The following is a 20,893-nucleotide window of genomic DNA, read 5'->3' on the forward strand; positions in this document are numbered from 1 at the left end:
TAGCATTTACAACTGTTCCAACACATTTGTCCCAAATAAATGTCAATAAAATCAGAATCAGCCGCCTGTAATTACAGTCCTTAATTTAAATTAAGCTGCAGCTTGTAGCGTGTTCATTTACATATCCATATTTGACATTAAATCTCATCCTCGCAGTCATACAGTTTGAGATGGCAGGATAAATAATAATTACTTTTGTGAACATTTAAAAACAAATGTTGTCTCTTGCCTGAGAAAATAGCTGGGTGGGACATACAGTACAGTATAGAACGATTGGTGTAGAAGGACACAACTGTGTAATTTACGCTACAAAGACTAGAACAAATTGGCGTATACAATACAGTAGTATCTTTCTCTGGTGCTATAAATTACAGAGCCCTGAAGATGCACATTTCTGTCCTGTGACAGCAAGAAGCAAGACGGAGCAGTGACAGACGAATGAATGATCCTCTTCCTGCTGCTCTTTCTTTTCCTCATAATAGAAGCCTAATAATTACACATCCAGAGTGCAAAACATGCCAGAGGCTTCAGTCACCAGTTTCTTTTCTGTCTGCTGGCTGTTCTGTGGTGAGATTGGCATTTGTTCAATATTTAGTGGCAGCGAAGGTCAACCTGATAAGGAGACCTTTTTTGTGTCTAACAGCGATGTGGCTTAGATTGGCAGTGTCTTGTTTCGGCTAAATGAACATTTGTGGTCTTTGTTTTACAAAAATAAAGGTGCGGGAAATGGATCCAGCTCAGACGGATGACACAGTAGCCAAATCTGTCAACATACAATAGACTATAATTAAGCAACATCTCATGAGCAAGAGCATTTATATTGCTGTGATTCGGTGTATCTATGAGGCTGTAGTATATTCACTATAATCACATTGTAACACTTGTTAATATCAAATAACTGTTATTTTGTACAAATTATGGCCAAATGTTGTGTTTATTTTTGTTGAAACAGACAATTTCTGTAGCTGATTATTGCCATTATTATTATTATTATTATTATTATTATTATTATTATTATTATTATTATTGGCAACTTCTATTATTATGTCGCATCATAAATAGAGTACTGGTCTATCGGGGCATACATCGTAGGCTCAACTCAGTTTAAAGCTTTGGGCAAATGGTAGCTCAGACATTAAAGTGCTGATCGAATGGTTGTGAGTTCAAATCCCAAGACCACCAAGCTACCACTGGTGGGACCTTGAGCAAGGCCCTTAACCCACAAATGCTCAGCTGTATAAATGAGATACATAAAAGTAGCTCTGTCTGGTGGTGTCTGTCGTAATGCCGTAAATGTAAATGTACAATTGCTTTTGTGTTTCTGACTTTGTTTCAATGCTTATAGTGATGAACAACAAGTGGGTGTGAAGATCAGGTGATACTGTATTCATAATGGCAGTCTAATGAAGTGTCTCAACAGGAACATAAATGGATTTGCATATACGTGTCTTAATACAAAACATGGCAATGACTGTTTCACACTGTGCAAATAATAGTGTTAGTCCAACCAGAAACAATGAAGCAGTGGCAATGAAAGGTTTACTTAATGACCTGGACATAATTATAAGTATAACAATAATCCAGTTCAGCTGAGGTCGCTGAGATGAATGAGAAGAGGAACATGTCTTCCTGTATTTGTTGTGCGGATTGTGATGAATGTGCGTGAACATAAAGACTGGCATCTAGCGTTTAGCACAGAGGCCCTGCAACACCCATTAATGTTTGTTCATCAGTTTCTCTCTCTCTCTCTCTCTCTCTCTCTCTCTCTCGCTCTCGCTCTCTGTCTCTCTTGCGCTCTCTCTCTCTCTCTCTCTCTCGCTCTCTCTCTCTTTCTCTCTCTCTCTCTCTCATAAGTTTGCAGCCTGCTTGGCGCCATATGTGTTCAGTGCCGGCGCGTTGCATAAATCAACTTCTAGTCCCACAAAACACATTGTGTGAGCTGCACTAACCTTTTTAATAGAGTCTCCATCCCCTGCTGCTCACGAGACATTTATACAATTTGGACTTATTAGAGCGCTGTGCAGGGGGCTGCTGGAAAATTCTGTGCATTTATTTTTGTTTTGGATTTATTTATTTATTTATTTTGTAGTGGTGATGGTGGTGGTGGTGGTAAAGTCTTTTTTTTTTTTAATTCACTATCTTCACTATAACTTCAGATCTTGCTGGAAGGAGCATTAAATGTCTACAAATTCATACTTTGTTCCGTTCTCACATGCAAGTCTTTTTCTCATTTTTTTCTTTTCTTTCCTCAAAGTGTTTATTTCCTCATTATCAGTCACTTGCCACATGAATCAATAAAGGACAAATTTATTTCAGGAGTAAAATATCCTACATGATATCCTGTCCTCTCCGGCTCAGTCTGAAAGTCTAACGCTCCAGCAGATCTAACTCGAGGTAATCATCCATTTTTTTTGTTCCCCGTCATCCTCCTTTCCATAAAGTACTAATGATAAGAAAGGAGAGCTTGAGCTTTAATTTGTGATTTTTCCCATCAACGTACACTAAGTTTATTTGATGAGTGCAGTTCAATCATTGCTCAATTATTCTGCCCATGCAAACACATCAGCTTCTCTGTAATATGTAAACATTCACGCTTTACTCTCAGGCTCTTCAGGTTTGACGGTGTGTGTGTGTGTGTGTGTGTGTGTGTGTGTGTGTGTGTATTTGTTTACGCCTCCTTCCGCTGGTTTAAAATGGCGTCTCCGGTGACCACTGATGTCATCGAACATCCCTCCGTCTTACAAAGGTTTAATGCTGTAACTGACAAACACACACACACACACACACACACACACACACACACCTTATAATGACTTGCTTCCCAAGAGTCGCACTAACACAACTGCAGCGATTTGTCGACTCCAGATTAGCTCTTAGTGACAAGAGTGTGACAGAGGCAGCAGCTGTGTCAGAAGGTTAGACTTGTTCCAGACTCTGTGTGTAACGTGGTGTAAAGGTCACGCAATACAGGTGGAGTATTTGATGGACGAAAAAACTTAGTATGCAAATAAATTCCAATTTCCAGAAAACCAAATAAACGATGTTCTGATGCAATAAATCATCAAATCAAACCCAGGTTAAAAACCCCTGCAATGTCTTGACATGAGCATAAGGTTATAAAAATAATAATGCACTGGACATTCCTCTACCGTAGGAATCAGCTTTTTGGTTTGTAGATCATGTTTCTCCTCTTATTTCAACACTAAGGCTTTAACTATAGCTGTCTTTTTTTTTTTATTATTTCTTAAATGTGCAGATAAGATTAACCGTTATTTTTTTTAGTCACGTGAGTGCAGCTTCTAAGCAGCATTTTGCCTTTCTATTTGTGGCATTTGGCAGATGTTCTGATCTCATCATCAAAACTGCAGCATGACATTTAAAATGTTGCTGTGAATGTTTTTTTTTTATTATTTTTTTTTTTTTCAATGACACCATTTCACACTAAATCATATGTGTTTTCCGCAATCTGTTGTAGAAATAAACTACTTACGTATTGGCACGCAAAGGCTTTAACTTCAGGGACAAACATCAGGGCTGAGATACACAATACATGGCTGATTTGTTGTGGCTGGAAGAGTTGATTGCTTCAGAGTAATAGCATGTTCTTCATACACGAGCAGAAGCTTCTGCGTTGGTGTTAGCTCTGTTTCAGTGTGCGTTGATGATGTTAGCAGAGTAAACATGTAGTGTCTCATTTCCCTTCTCTACATTTTGCATAAACTTTGCATGTTCTGTCTTACCCGCACTTCTCCATCTAAGCAGAGACCACACACTTTCCTCACCTGGGGAACTTTGTTCTCTGTAAAGTGTGTGCCGTGAAGCAAGTGCAGTTTGAGTGAAAGCTCTCACAGCAGCAATAAACCACTTTCTCGTTCTACGCCGTTCCCCGTGCCCTCTTATCTTTCCTCTCTGAATGAGAGCGGGGGAGTCATAAAAGCCTTGTCACCCGCCATCATCTACCTTTCCATTAAATGTCACTATCATTAATATCGATCGATCAGAGCTCGGAGACCCTGCTAGCAACCCCTGGTGTAAAGGGTAAGATTTTTCACGAGGTGTTTGGATAAATATACCACCCCTGCATTCTGACTGAGACATGAGAGCACTGACATATAAGGAGGTGAGGCTTGTTGCCAATGCTACAATCTGTATCAAGCTGTTCCTCATGATGTGCTGAGAATTGACCACTAATGGACAGGGTAAAGAGGTACTGACTAATTGTGCATAACAACACAATCATTACAGAATAGTTTACATTTTTATTGCTGTGTGTATAGAAAATGTTGTAAGCATCGATATACAGTGAAATTCTTGTGCTACACTCCTTTAAAGACACAAAAATAATGAACTCAACAACCAAAATAACAACAAACCGTAAACAAAAGAGGAGCCGCATGATGACTCTTTTTTTACTAGACGACCAAAAAGGAGTCATTTAATCAAAGCCTATTTTTTTTAAGTGCGGTAGAGACTAAATTTCTATATATTTGTTATAAAGACAAAGGATACTGCATTAATAAATCGGTGCGATACATTAAAAGAAAGAGCAGATTCTGCAAACGGAGCACACGCAAAGCATAATGATGAATAGAGTCACAATGTCTAGGAGGTTTTTCCACCGTGTTCAACTCCAACATCAATAGCATCCGAGAACAAGCTTGGGTCAGCCTCTTTGAGAGGTCACTGTCATGTGCCATTGATCTGACTCTGAAGTAGCTGAGAGGGATTGGATAGTGATGAGAAACCTGTGGCTCTGAAAGCTCACAATGGAATTCAATTTACCGCAGTTCAAGGATTTTATTTACATTTTATTTAGCTTTAAAGGACAACGAAAATAAGTGGGGAGGATTCCTTAAGGAATGAGATTAAAAAACACTGAGAGGACTTGAACAGGGTCACGAGAAGCCTGGAGTCTATGTCAGGGTAATCAGGCAGAGGGCACTAAGAACAGGGTCCCAAACAAACACAGGGCACAATTGCAAACATAACCGCTGACACTCACTCACTCACTCACTCATCTTCTACCGCTTATCCGAACTACCTCGGGTCACGGGGAGCCTGTGCCTATCTCAGGCGTCATCGGGCATCAAGGCAGGATACACCCTGGACGGAGTGCCAACCCATCGCAGGGCACACACACACTCTCATTCACTCACGCAATCACACACTACGGACAATTTTCCAGAGATGCCAATCAACCTACCATGCATGTCTTTGGACCGGGGGAGGAAACCGGAGTACCCGGAGGAAACCCCCGAGGCACGGGGAGAACATGCAAACTCCACACACACAAGGTGGAGGCGGGAATCGAACCCCCAACCCTGGAGGTGTGAGGCGAACGTGCTAACCACTAAGCCACCGTGCCCCTCAACCGCTGACACATTACGTGCAATTTAGAAATGTCTTTTCGCCTATAAGGCACGTCTTATTCCTGACAGGGAAGGAAACCAGAGTACAGACTACCCAAAGGAATCGTCCAAAGCATGGAGAAAACGTTCAAACATGCACACACACACACACACAGGGAAATGAACCCACCATCCCTGGGGCAGTGGTGGCTCAAGCGAATTAATGCTCTGTGTTGTTGATTTTAGAATCAGGGTTCAAGCCCCTGCACTGCCAAGCTGCCACTGTTGGGCCCTTGAGCAAGGCCCATAAACCTTTCTGTTCCAGGGGCGCTGTATCATGGCTGACCCTGCGCTCTGACCCCAACTTCTTACGGGATATGCAAAGGAATTATTTCACTGTGCTGTAATGTATATGTGACAGAATAAAGGCTGCTTCTTCTTCTGGAGGTGTGAGGCACATATGCACATCTGGTTTTAAATATTTTTTCAGACTAACATAGTACATTTAAGCTGCTTCCTTTACCATCTATCTGACTGTTTTCTACTGTTTTTTTTTTTACCATACAACGTGGATACAAACAAGTACTTTGTATTCAAGGACTCTATAACGTTCAGTAGCCGTATCTAGGGAAAGTGTACCTTAATTATTGGCTAATTTTAACCAAATTTCCGCTACGTCAAATAGCATATTCATACGGCATGTAATTTACAATGGAGAACAATTCATTTGTGTGTACATATGGCAGGGCTTTCTTGTGGAAATGACTTATAATCAACCCAGGGAGCAAAACTAATTCATTCCAAGGCTGGGTTCTACACGAATACTTTTTTTTTTCTCCCTTTACACAAAAGGTTGTGCATGCAATTATTACAAAGTCTGCATCTAATCAGAACCCATACACCTGACAAGAAAAACTTATATACAACCCAAGGTTACACACACATCACTTTGTCTTGAGTCACCAGTGGCCCTGTCCAAGCACGCATCATACTGTATGTGTAACTTCTGAGTTTGAGTCATCATGAAAAGAATCATATATAAAAATGCCTCCTGGATTTGGTTTTGTCAATCTTAATGCAAATTTATGCACTGTTGCATAATTCAAGATGAGGAAACAACGGCTCAAAAATGTTCACTGAGGTCCCGTATGGATTCTCTATGGAAGTGCTAAAGGGTGAAGAAGAAAAAATCGAAAGAGTTTTCCTGAGTCGCTTTTTTTTTTTGCCTTTGTGAAACCCAAACCAAACACCAGTTATCAACATTAGAGTTTAGAGTTACAGCTCACACCAGGGTTGCCAGATCTGTGTACCAAAAAACAGTCCAACAGCCATTACAAACAGCCCAATGACCAATAAAACAAGCCCTGTGGAAGCTCAGTATTAAATACATAGGTTTTGTTACCAAAAAAAATGACAAAAATTACAAAATGAATAGAATATATATTTGTTTATTATGATCATAAATAAAGGTATAAGAATAAATAGACTCATATACTAAAGCCATTCTACTTCGCCCAGAACAGCCTCTATTCTTCGTTGTATTGATTCTACATTTATTTCAGATTCTGCTGCACGTCGCTTCACATAATTGCTGCAGATGGTTCAGCCGCAAGTCCATGCTCCATGTCTCCCGTACTACCCCATACCAACAATGCTGTAGTAGATTCAGATCTGGTGACTAGAGAAGCCACTGATGTACACTGAGCTCATTGTCATGTTCTTGGAACCAAATTAAGGCAACTCTGTGACATGGTGCATTATCAAGCAGGATGTAGCCATCATACAATGGAACTGTTGAAGCACGTTAGAATCAATGGGCTTAAAGTGTACCAGGAAAATATTCCCCACATCATTAGGCCTGTAGTGTAGATACATGAAAGGTAGGCTACAGTATATGGGCTCATATGTTGGGGGAACCAGCAGCATTCATTCATTCATTCATTCATTCATTCATTTTCTACCGCTTATCCGAACTACCTCGGGTCACGGGGAGCCTGTGCCTATCTCAGGCGTCATCGGGCATCAAGGCAGGATACACTCTGGACGGAGTGCCAACCCATCGCAGGGCACACACACACTCTCATTCACTCACGCAATCACGCAATCACACACTACGGACAATTTTCCAGAGATGCCAATCAACCTACCGTGCATGTCTTTGGACCAGGGGAGGAAACCGGAGTACCCGGAGGAAACCCCCAAGGCACGGGGAGAACATGCAAACTCCACACACACAAGGTGGAGGCGGGAATCGAACCCCCAACCCTGGAGGTGTGAGGCGAACGTGCTAACCACTAAGCCACAGTGCCCCCCGAACCAGCAGCATAATATATATAATATTCAGATTCAGATCAAACTAAGCTACATTCTTCCAATCTTACAACTGTCCAGTTTCTTTGTCTGTATGAAAGTGCGGACTATATACTGGAAAATGAAGCTGTAAAAAAAGCAACACAATCATCTGGCTGAAGCCTGTATGAAGTAACTTAAACATACGAACAAAGCTGTACTTTGAATCAGATGTTCACTCTGTTTTCATTCTAACCCCTAGAGCCTCCCCCCCAGAGAAGTTTTTAAACTGAACCTACTAAAATTGAAACTCCTCTGCTTTGAATGCTTTGTGACTGTATTGGGTCATCATCCTGGTACTTTCCCAAGCTGGTGTCCCGTTTTCAACGTGTTAGCCAATTAATTATCCATCTGTTTAAAGAAGCACGCTGTTTAAAATAACTTTCTGAAAACCAGCAAGCGACAGAAGTGAGAATAAGTGTGATCATCTAAGCGTAGACAAGCTGTGTATCCGGTGTGTTGTGTACAGCTGGAATTCGACTCAAATTCTTACACTAGGTTAATGAACAGTTCTGTTAGCATCCAGGATGTAAAGAAAGCTAACTTTAACTAGGCTAGTTAACATGTTAGATTAGGTTACAGTATGTTTATAGTCTCAGTTTATTCATGAATGATTTTGTTTGCTTTATAGCCTCAAATACTTTGTCCTGCAGGACTGGAACCCGACATGGTCTGCGATTGTTGGCTGTCCGCTTCAAGGCTAGCGTTGTGTTGTGCATTGTGAGATGCTTTTTGAATGCTCAGCACGGTTGGAAAGTGTGATTATTTGTGGTATTGTAGACGACTTCTTGCTGCTCACTGGATCTTTTTTGTTCTGTTTTCAGATATTTATGTGTCTAGAAACTCAGTAGTTGTAAGTAGAGTAAAATCATTCATTCATTCATTCATCTTCTACCGCTTATCCGAACTACCTCGGGTCACGGGGAGCCTGTGCCTATCTCAGGCGTCATCGGGCATCAAGGCAGGATACACCCTGGACGGAATGCCAACCCATCGCAGGGCACACACACGCACGCACACTCACGCACACTTACGCAATCACACACTAGGGACAATTTTCCAGAGATGCCAATCAACCTACCATGCATGTCTTTGGACCGGGGGAGGAAACCGGAGCACCCGGAGGAATCCCCCAGGCACGGGGAGAACATGCAAACTCCACACACACAAGGTGGAGGCAGGAATCGAACCCCGACCCTGGAGGTGTGAGGCAAACGTGCTAACCACTAAGCCACCGTGCCCCCCTAGAGTAAAATCAATAATATCATAATATCATCAAATGCATAATTTTATGCACTGTGCAGCTGCCATACGATTGGCTGATTGGATCATTTGCACGACTGAGCAGGGCTACAGGTGTGAGTGTACAGTGCAGTATATACATATTTGTCACTAGAAATGGACAAATGTCTCTAGATACTGTCCTCTTTCCACAGTAATTTTGTAGAATCCTGTTAGTCTTCAGACAGGCACAGTACATACAGTACCCTGAATTTGTGTTGTTGTGTACATATTTATTTCGGAGCAAATACTGAAGAGTCTTGTTTAAAGTGCCAGGGGAGAACTGTAGAGTTTAATTACCAATGCCTTTTACTTTGGCTACTGGCCTTGAGGAAGGTGTTTAATCCGGGTGTTGCACGACAATAATGCCACCACTGTTCTTGTTTATTCTCACATGCCTGTAAATGAGAATATTCACTTAAATCAGAAAAAGAGCTAGACTACCTCCACTGAGGGAACTGAATCACTTTAATTTCATTTCCTTTCCCGTAGGTGATGAAGCAGTGCTATGTATAGGATTTTTTATATATTTTTTTTGCATTAATTTGTCTTTATTCTTCTACGGTATGTAGACAAGAGAATCATGTAAAGCACAGGCTGTTGTGTTTTTTCCACTTTGCAGATTTCACGCCTGACCGAGTCCATCGCTGACATTAAATGGATTTCGATCCGCGAGCGTAAGAACGGTGTGGGGTCTTCACATTCTCCATGTTCTTCCTTTTTTGCTCCCCCCTTAAATATTAACAGCTTATCTGACATGGGCTTGTAGTGTAGGTGCTGCTCTGGTTATCAGTGACCTGCAGAAGCACAGTGACCGCTGGTGTCCTTAAAAGCAATCATCTGAATCAATGCAGCCTTCAGAACGTAACTAATGATTAATGATGTCATCACCTCGATCTCTCACGCAGTCCTACTTTCGCATGTTCAGTCACATAGAAACTTTAGGACTCCGGTGTGATAAGGGTCATCATGGTTCTAAAGGATACCTGATAGAATATTGTATGGGACACGAGTTATAATACCAGAGACGGCCTTGTAGATGGAGGTGATACGGTTGTGTATTTCAGGATTTCTTGTGTGTATTTCTTTCTTTTGATGGAGTTAATTCCAACAGCCACAGTTTAGCCATAGCATTTAAGAGCTTTGACCTTATGTGATAGTTATATAGGAGACACTCCAGATAAAGCAGCAGTCAGACCGAAGTCAGAAAGCCAATTCACTAAAGGTGAAAGGACACAGGATGTGAAAGAGCATGTGCATTTATTTCCTATAGCGCTTTACTTTTGCGCTGACTTTATCTCTGTAAACTTTGACCAGTGATTTGGTCTTCTCAGGCCAGTAGGACACAAGAACCAGGATCATTGTGAAATAAAAAGCAATAAAAAAAAAAAAAGTAAAAAGATTCTCGTGTTGATACATAAGATTATTATGTTTTCGGTTTTAACTGCTGGATTAAAAAAAGTAGCTAACTAATGTTACCAGGACATTCTGTCCAAAAATCAAATACCATTAGGACTTATTTTTTTAACCTGTCTGAACGAACACATTATTTGTTCCTGCAACAAAAAGGAATTATCATTGTTTAGTCAAAACTCTACCAGAAACATCGATCAAAATAGTGGAACGTGCTTTAATTATTTGAACATTACTGTTTCGATAAACTGCTCAGTAATAAAAGCTCTATGTGGCTTGTGTGCGGTGCGTCATCGTTTAAAACCGGAAGGTTGTCACAAAGGGTTTGGAGATGAACGCACGTGAAGAGTATTTTGTTAGGAGTGAAACAAAGACCTCGGATCATAAACTCAAAGTGGACGAGCATGAACGTGAACATGAACATGGATACGACAACAGACAACAGATGCTAGGCAAAGAGAGCTTTACAAACCTGTTCAATGTAAAACAATTGTTTTTACCTCAACCTTGACTTTACATGAGTCTGTGTGTAGATCTCTGCTGTACTGTATTATTATCCACCAAAAAAAAGAAGAGCTCCAAACCAGTGCTTGTATTCATGAAAATTCATAGTACAAAAAGTATCTTCTAGTTACATAATAATAAGGAAATTCTAAGAAATGTATGCGTTTTCCCTTAAAGGTGCCCTTCCACAAAAAAACGTTTTTACTTGTATTTTTTGATATGTGTTAGGTCCATATGTGTTTGTGTTGTGTCGTGAATGTGAAAACGAACTGCTACCTCCCCGGTCAGTTCTAGCCACTTAAAAGAAATAAGGGGAGAAATCAGGTCAGTTGGAAAAGCTGGTCAGTCTGACGTCAGAGTGACTGAGCTCATTACTATTCATGAGCTCTCCCACTTGAGACCGCGCCCCCAGAATTCGTGTAGCTCAGTGAGTTTCCTATACAGCAAGGATGGCTGAACGTCAACGGGCTTGTGAAGAAGCCATTCTGCCGCAATTCAAGGTGATTGTAAACAAATTTCCTCTAGCCTAGGCTACTTATTGCGCTGGGTGAATGAATAGTCATGCTCTCATATCCTAGCGGTTAGCCAATCGGAGCCAAGCAGCATAGCTCATTTGAATATCCATGAGAACTGGCACAAATCGAGCTGAGTCTTCCTGCAGGCTTTCTATACCACACTAGAATGGCTTGAAACAAGATGAAAGATGAAGAGAAGTGAAAGAGAAATGAAAGAGAAGATCCCAGTAAAGATAAAAGTTATTCATAAAGCATCTAAACCCTTAAAAGAGCTTTTAAGGTCAAAAAGTCTTAGGAGTAGTGAAGAGGTTTAAGAGAAAATGACTGAAAGCTGAAAAAGGAGAAGAAATGTGTTGTACACAATATTTAATAATTCTAAGGTTATACTATAATTATATACTGCTATAGATTACATCGTGTAGAGATACTCTAACATCTCTGACACAGAGCCGAAATGCCATAGCGGCAGAAATGATCAAATTTGCCTCTATGACATTTCTGCTCTGTCGGAGAAGTTTATATTTACATTACGTTTATAACATGATGTTAGCGTATTTCTAATATGATCGGTCACGAATGTAAGCCCTACACTATATAGTCTCAAATATTTTAACATACAGACAAAGTGAAGGTTTATAATAGACCAGATTTTAAAAGTCCCCCTATTTTTTTATTGGACAACCAATCACAGTCTTCAAAAGAATGTGTCATACCTAAGTAAGGTGTTAAGCCCCACCTCCTGTCTAAGATCAAGTTTGGTGTGTTTTCCCCGCTCAGAGTTGCTCTGAGATCAGTCCTGAATCACTCTTAAGATAGATTCCTAGTTGGGAATGTTTAAGGTTAAACTAGGAAGCAGGGGCGATTCTAGAATTTTCATTTTAGGGGGCTCAGCCCCCAGGGTAGGGTTGTACAGTATACTACTAACCTTATTGCAATCCACTATTCCATTGTAACTCCATTGTAACTCCACATGATGTTTCTCTGTGCCATTTAGTGCTTTCAGACAATATAATGATGTGTGTCTTTAATCATTTCTGTGCATGGCTGCATATTTGTAATGCCGAAATACACAATAATATGTTTTACATTTTAAAAGGTCAATTAAAATAAATTAGGGGGCACGGTGGCTTAGTGGTTAGCACGTTCGCCTCACACCTCCAGGGTCGGGGTTCGATTCCCGCCTCCGCCTTGTGTGTGTGGAGTTTGCATGTTCTCCCCGTGCCTCGGGGGTTTCCTCCGGGTACTCCGGTTTCCTCCCCCGGTCCAAAGACATGCATGGTAGGTTGATTGGCATCTCTGGAAAATTGTCCGTAGTGTGTGATTGTGTGAGTGAATGAGTGTGTGTGTGTGTGCCCTGTGATGGGTTGGCACTCCGTCCAGGGTGTATCCTGCCTTGATGCCCGATGACGCCTGAGATGACGCCACAGGCTCCCCGTGACCCGAGGTAGTTCGGATAAGCGGCAGAAGATGAATGAATGAATGAATTAAAATAAATCATGATCGTTTTCTAAAGTATGTTTTCATGGGTGTTAATCGCTTCATTTTTGTTGGAAGAAAAAACAACTATCACACTGTGATAAGGGCTGAATTTGAACGCAGCGAAGACGCATTGGATGAGAAACCGAACTGTGTATCGGTCCAGTAAACTGCAATTACAAGAACTGCACCGATGCAGATGTCATATCATATCAATCCATCAATAAAAGCACACACACCTTGTACTCTCTGATGTTCGCTCTGCTCGGCGTCCCTGCGGATTGAAAAACGCGCTGAATCCACGCAGACTCAGTTCAGGGGAGGAGCCGAAACATGACGCAGCTTGTCGCCGCTTCAAATGCGTTTTTATAGGGGACTGAAGCGATCAAAAAAGAATTAATCAAATCATTTTTTAGGGGGGCTGGGTAGAAGTTTAGGCTAAAGCCCCAATAAAAAGGGCCTAGTGACGCCCCAGCTAGGAAGTCTCTGAGATCAATTTAAGCTCTTTATGAATACGGGCCCTGATTTATGGTTATAGAATAGAAAACGGTAGTTAATGCTCAGCTCTGATTGAGATCAGACCGTGTGTGAATTAAAATAAATCAGACAGATATAACACTAATAATAAGAAGAAATAGGATATTTTTCAACTATTCAATAAAAGGATTTGATTTTTTGCACACAATTTTAGCCCTACTTTCAGAATGAGTTTCACTCAGGTTTGGCCTCAGTAAACACACTAATATGTGAAAAAGCACTCCAACATAATGACTTGGGAACTCACAAAGACTAAATCGGTAGAAAATTGGCACGAAATCACAAGAAAGTAGAAAATTCACCCCATTGTTCTCTTAAGTGCCGCAGTGGGATTCGTTTAGAAATTCAGGCCCCTCCCCAGCGAGCCCCTCTGCCCCTCTGCATTTAAATGCTCTCCCTTCATCCATCTTGTGTTTCTGCTGGGCTCATGGCTCTGCAAGCAGATCAGTGGCAGCATCACTTGTACACCGCTGTTATCTTTCTCCCACTGCTGTCTGGGTGGAGAAGGAAGTCTGAGTCTTTCTGCGGTCAGACTGTGACTGATTGCTTCAAATCTTTTCTTTCAAATCTTTTTTCTCAGATCTAGTATGGGGTGTGGAGGAATGAGTGTGTGTGTGTGTGTGTGTGGTTATCTGAATAAAAGAACAGCTACCGTGCGGTTTTCATGACGTAATTCTCTCTAGTATACCTCCACCTGCTGGATTATTTTGGAAAGAAGATATAGAAACTGTGTTTTATTAATGTTGCTGTAGTTGACTCAGAATTTTGCCTCTGCATGAGTTCAGATGGCTGTGTGATTGAAGGAGGGCGTCATGGCGGCTCTGTGTAGCTCAGGCTGAGCTCGGCCTGCGCATGGCCTGCATGTTAAAGAGTCTCGACCCGGCCCCAGCCTCTGCTCTCCGCACTGCGCCCCTGCACTCTTTAATGGATCATCTTACACACATTCTCTCTCATTCTATCTCTTCACCTCACCCTCCCTCTTCGTCCGTGCTGTCCTTCTTTCTCCGTCACATCTCTCTTACATCCTCGACTTGTTGTGTTGAACTTTCCCTCCCTGTCATTTCCTCTCTTATGCGCCTGTCTATGGAATATACATATACGTGTCAGAGCTGTGAAAGCTGTGTTCTTCTCACTGCTCAAATACCCGTTCTGCATACGAGACCCGCATGTGCTCCAAAATCTCACATACAGTAGCGCGTGCGTCATAAAATAATAAAAATGACTCTCCGTGACTCACTTCTGCTCTCAGACTTGGAACCTGGCTTGGTGTGTTTCTGTAGGACATTGTTGGTTGTGAAGAGTTTGAAATATTCATGGTGTAACTACATCTTGCGGCTCTCTGGTGGCTTCACCTGATCCAGAGCTGAGAGCTTCCATAACCAACAGCTCCACCAGCAGGGGACAGAAGTGCTGCTTCTCAGGACAGACAGAGAGAGAGAGACAGAGATGCACAGACAGAGAGTGAAAATAAAGCACAGAAAGCACCGTCAAGTAAATTCTTAAAGCCGATTGGTCAGAAATTGTTGATTCATTTTTCCATAACATTAAATCACAGTTTTATATTAATGCGCTTTCATCAGGACTTCAGATGTACAGGTACATCAAATGCTCCACAATAATCTAAATCTAATATTAAACATTCATTCATTCATCTTCTACCGCTTATCCGAACTACCTCGGGTCACGGGGAGCCTGTGCCTATCTCAGGCGTCATCGGGTATCAAGGCAGGATACACTCTGGACGGAGTGCCAACCCATCGCAGGGCACACACACTCTCATTCACTCACGCAATCACACACTACGGACAATTTTCCAGAGATGCCAATCAACCTACCATGCATGTCTTTGGACCGGGGGAGGAAACCGGAGTACCCGGAGGAAACCCTCGAGGCACGGGGAGAACATGCAAACTCCACACACACAAGGAGGAGGCAGGAATCGAACCCCGACCCTGGAGGTGTGAGGTGAACGTGCTAACCACTAAGCCACCGTGCCCCCCTAATATTAAACATATCATATATAAATATATTGGATATTATAAAATCCTTTTTTTTTAAATAATAGACTAATGAATGGATTTTGAAAGCATGCTGTTATTTAACAAAACATTTTTAGGTAACATTTATAAAAGGAGTCTCCAGTGTCAGTACAGTAAGTGTTACACTACAGGAGAGTCTTCAGCACAGGAAGAAATAATAAACTTCAAAAATTGAGATAAAGACAAAGAATGCCATGGGATCAACTGTTTATAGCTACTATAACGTCATGTAGAAGGAACCATGTTATTTTTTATATAATAAATAGAAATTGTCAAGTTGTTGTTCTGTAAAAAGAAATAAAACACTGTGGAAAACAGTGAAGGTTTTTTCTCTTTGAAATGCACTGCAGCAGTAATCAGTGTAAGATGATTCTCGGTTATAATCTTGGAGGATCATTTTGTTGCACTAATTTGAATATTACTATTCTAATTATTTTTGTGGTTGCACTCTTTTTAAACCCAGCATCCAAACACGGCGTTAAGGTTAAGACCAACAGCGTTGCTCTCCTTGTCCTCAGTCAAAATGATGCTAACCATATATTAAAGCACTAATTGTGAGCTCATGTATGTGGAAGAAGCCCAATTGTGTTGTGTTGTGTTGTGTTGTGTTATGTTGTGTTGTGTTGTGTGTTATGTTGTGTTGTGTGTTGTGTTATGTTGTGTTGTGTTGTGTTATGTGTTGTGTTATGTTGTGTTGTGTGTTGTGTTGTGTTGTGTTGTTTTGTGTGTTATGTGTTGTGTTATGTTGCGTTGTGTTATGTTGTGTTGTGTTATGTGTTGTGTGTTGTGTGTTGTGTTGTGTTGTGTTGTGTTGTGTTGTGTTGTGTTGTGTTGTGTTATGTGTTGTGTTATGTTGTGTTGTGTTATGTTGTGTTGTGTGTTGTGTTGTGTGTTGTGTTGTGTGTTGTGTTATGTTGTGTTGTGTTGTGTTATGTTGTGTTGTGTTATGTGTTGTGTTATGTTGTGTTGTGTTATGTTGTGTTGTGTGTTGTGTTGTGTTATGTTGTGTTGTGTTATGTGTTGTGTTATGTTGTGTTGTGTGTTGTGTTGTGTGTTATGTTGTGTTGTGTGTTGTGTTGTGTTGTGTTATGTGTTGTGTTATGTTGTGTTGTGTTGTGTTGTGTGTTGTGTTGTGTTATGTGTTGTGTTGTGTTGTGTGTTGTGTTATGTTGTGTTGTGTTGTGTTGTGTTATGTGTTGTGTTATGTTGTGTTGTGTTATGTGTTGTGTTATGTTGTGTTGTGTTATGTGTTGTGTTATGTTGTGTTATGTGTTGTGTTATGTGTTGTGTTGTGTTGTGTTATGTGTTATGTTGTGTTATGTGTTATGTTGTGTTGTGTTATGTTGTGTTATGTGTTATGTTGTGTTGTGTTGTGTTATGTGTTGTGTTATGTTGTGTGTTGTGTTGTGTTGTGTTGTGTGTTGTCTGTTGTGTTGTGTTGTGTTGTTCTGCCCTGCGATGCAGCAGGTGGAATCGATTCAGTGTGAATGGAGGAAGCATGAGCTCGCCTTCGCCCTCAGTTTGGTTTCTGTCATATGTTAAGAGAGAACTAGCTAATGGGTGGGAATTGGTAAAATAACTTAACTGTGAGAAACCCGTGTCAATCTTTTCCCTGTTTGACTACTGTAATTATTACTATGCTTGCTTTTAACTGAACTAGCAAATTGGTTCAAATGTTTTTTTATTTTCCTTTAAAACCCACTATCTACTTTTTTTTTTTTTTAAAGCAACCACTAGCTGTTATTGATTTGCCTTCAACTCGTACCGAAGAAATTAGACATCATCGAGGACTTTCACCCATATTTTTCGCCCTAAAGGGAAGCGAATGGAAGCAAAATGTGAAAAACATGACGGCTTAAAAAAGGAAGCCTGCAATTTTAGCCTTCCAATTCAGCAGGCTGGTGTGTGTTTGGGTGGTGTGCATTAGTCAGAAGGGTTCAGCAGGATTCAGCGTGTGGTTCCGCACAATCATTGCCTGCAGAGCTCTTCTGATCAGGAAACGTTTAACACTCGGATTTAGTGCCAAATGAAATGAGTATTCCTCCTTCCAGCATCCTGTGGTGCATTACCTGGCAAGACAGACTGTCCTGTTTACACTGATGTAGTACTCCAGCTCTGGACTTGGACTGATGTCCTACTTAAGTCATGATTTTTATGACTTTTTGCTTGACTTGGACTCACTTGGCATTAAGTTTATGACGCTTAGCATTAATTTACACACTTACACCCGTAGCCTAGCGCTTCACGTGATGTCACACTGTTTAATGGCTGCCATTTTGAGGACTATATTGTAAACTGACTGCATCAGTGATATTTCTTATTTCCTTTTTAAGTAGACTTTTCTTTTCTCTTACAATGGTAGTAGACATTTTAGTACAGCTCCAGGGATTTTAGAATCTTTTGCTAGGAGCAGTGAAGCCGTTCTGGTTGCTTGTCATGGATCCAACACCTTAGCAAGGCGCTTGTTGTTGTTTTTTTTCCTTTAATATGTCATGCTGTATAAAGTCTATCATACACAGAAGACAACACGCCATACGTGCAGTGGGGGTCTGTCAGAGAGAGCGACGGTCTGAGCGAGGTTGTTCTGGTCTTCCGATCGAACTCGGTGATGATTTGATTGCAGTGAGAAAGCAATTCGATCCCAAATCGACCCAAGAGCAGGAAGTGAACCAAACACGGCATGTAATTTAGGTGACATTTTTCTATAGATGCTGCCAAATTGCACCACGGGGCACAAAATGAACCAACAGACAGCCGTAGTGCCGTAGAAATGTTATCCAAAGAAAAAAATTAAACACTTTAATTAAAATGTGTTATGCTAGTTACAGTAACCCGACCGACCCTGTCAATTTATGACCGACTTTTTTTACTGACCGTCTGACTGACTTACCGGTTGTAAATTTGCGTTAAGACAGACAAATTTTTTTTTACTCTTCGAACAACTAATACAAAAGCAATAAAATAATATTAATTATATTTTAGTAAGTATTGTAAATATATAAATTGCCTAGGCCTACATACAAACGAAGGCTACGTTCTTTCTTTTAAATAAAAACCTGTGACGTCATCTACAGTATGTTTACACTATTGGTTAACGGATGTCACACTATGGCCTGTGCGTTCGCTTCGTCTCATCCTCTCATTCACTCTCAGAGTCAACGGTTCGCGCTTGGTAACGATGGCTGCAGTAAACAAAATGTTTGCGATCACTGTTCAAACAAATTTGTTTGTGGTCTATATAACCTGCGTCAAAATGAGGTTTGCAATGATGCGCCCGAAGGCACGGGTTGAAGACCCAGTCAGTGATGTCACGATATGCTAATTTGTTTAAATTCATATCTACGTAATCACCGTCACCAAAATTGTACTTCAACACAATTGACCTACCTACCGACCCTTTTTTTTTTTTTTTTTTTTTACTGTTACTGCAAACCAAAATATTTTTAAGCATGGCCTTATCTAAACATTTAGATAAGCTCCGGTGATTTCTTTACTCGCTTGGGAACATTTTATATACATTTTTCCATACGAACAATCCACAAAAGACAGTTTCAGTTTCAGTTTCAGTCTACTTGTTTTGCTTTCCGATTCATTTAATTATACGCAATGTGAAACCAACCCAATCCTAAAAGGCAAATGAACCAAAACTATGAGTCTTGCACTGCCAAATAGACGTGTGAAAGCACTTTTTGAATTCATTTAGAGTTCAGACACGACTTAAGTGACTTAACAACGCCATTGTCTTCTACTTGTGTATTCTCCGTCTCCCAGCAGTGCGAGTGCAACATTATCTCTACAACTCTGTTGGTTAGGAGCTTGACAAAAGCAATACATCGGTGCTGGTAATGAAGGCTGCAGCGTCTGGATAAATGAACAAACATAATTGCGTTTATGAGACAGTGAGACTCTTGTCATTCCCGGTTTGAGTCTGTGTTTTGCAGAGTCAGATCAATCTTCTTTGGCCGCCTTTCCGTGAGGGGTTCAGCGCATCATTCGGCAGCAGTCAGCTACGCTTAAGATCTCAATTAATAACCCTCTCATGTGTGGAGCCCAGTGAAATGCACTGTAGACAGCATCTATTCAAAACAAGGCTTACGTTAGTTCAGCACATGTACTCTCCCTTTTGTTCTCTCTCTCTCTCTCTCTCTCTCTCTCTCTCTCTCTCTCTCTCTCTCTCTCTCTCTCTCTCTCTCTCTCTCTCTCTCTCTCTCTCTCTCTCTCTCTCTCTCTCTCTCTCTCTCAGACATTTACCTCCGTACTTACACCCACATATTTGGCATGTTGATGGAGTGTGTGTTTGAAGAAATGCTGCTGGTCGGCATGTGATGATTGATAGTTGCCTTTGTTTTGCGGTGTTTATTCCTGCTGGTGTGATTGCTTTTTGATCATTATTACAAATGGGGAATTAGTGCAGACCATTAGTGAGCCTACACAATTGTACAGAGAGAGAGAGAGAGAGAGAGAGAGAGAGGGTTTGGAAGGAAGGAGACATACAGACAGATGAAGACATGGTAAGAGTGGATGGTGTGGTGATCTCTGGGTGGCACTGTTGGATGAAATGCAATAAAATGAGAGGTTTTGTGGTGTGTCTTCTCTAATCTTTAAATACTAATGCAGTAATTAGTGCTGTGACAGACAGCAGTAATTTCCATCCTCGTCTTAGACAAAGCTCAGACTGTTAGAAAGGCTCCAGCTCTCACCACTCAATAGAAATTCTGACTTTTAATGCATGTACAGCATCTTAAAAACGGTGTTTGGCTAAATGCAATGTGTCGTTCCAGTGCAAGTGGCCAACGTCTGTGCAATACAACCACTACAAACTATCAGGATGATGATGATGATGATCATAATAATAAATGAACAAATAAGCAAATAAATACATTTACTATAGGGATCATGCATTAATAATTAAACATAACCAACCACTATTAAACATTAAACTCGTCAAATTCAGATAATTTATATTCAAGGTTATGGGCAAAAGGCGGTCTTCTAATGAATATTAATGAGTCACAACAGACATTAGCAGTACAAGGAAAACAAAATAAAACAAGTAATAAAATACACAATGACACTTTAAACTGTAATGATTTTTTTTTTTTTGTATTTATGCAACTCTCTCTCTCCTTCTCTCTCGCTTACTCTCTCTCTCTTTCTTTCTCTCTCTCCTTCTCTCTCTCTCTCTCCTTCTCTCTCGCTTACTCTCTCTCTCTCTTTCTCTCTCTCTCTCTCTCTCTCTCTCTCTCCTTCTCTCTCGCTTACTCTCTCTCTCTTTCTTTCTCTCTCTCTCCTTCTCTCTCTCTCTCTCCTTCTCTCTCGCTTACTCTCTCTCTCTCTTTCTCTCTCTCTCTCTCTCTCTCCTTCTCTCTCGCTTACTCTCTCTCTCTCTTTCTTTCTCTCTCTCTCCTTCTCTCTCTCTCTCTCTCTCTCT

The 20,893-nt window shown here is 40.9% G+C and overlaps 1 protein-coding gene across 2 annotated transcripts in view; it reads left to right on the forward strand.

Moving 5' to 3' along the window:
• Window positions 1-20,893, forward strand: part of nrxn2a (neurexin 2a) — a 364,908-nt gene that overhangs the window by 215,197 nt on the left and 128,818 nt on the right. The gene's annotated exons all lie outside the window — the stretch shown is intronic.

This window comes from Tachysurus vachellii, chromosome 17 (genome assembly GCF_030014155.1).
Source record: "Tachysurus vachellii isolate PV-2020 chromosome 17, HZAU_Pvac_v1, whole genome shotgun sequence".
Classification (NCBI taxonomy): domain Eukaryota; kingdom Metazoa; phylum Chordata; class Actinopteri; order Siluriformes; family Bagridae; genus Tachysurus; species Tachysurus vachellii.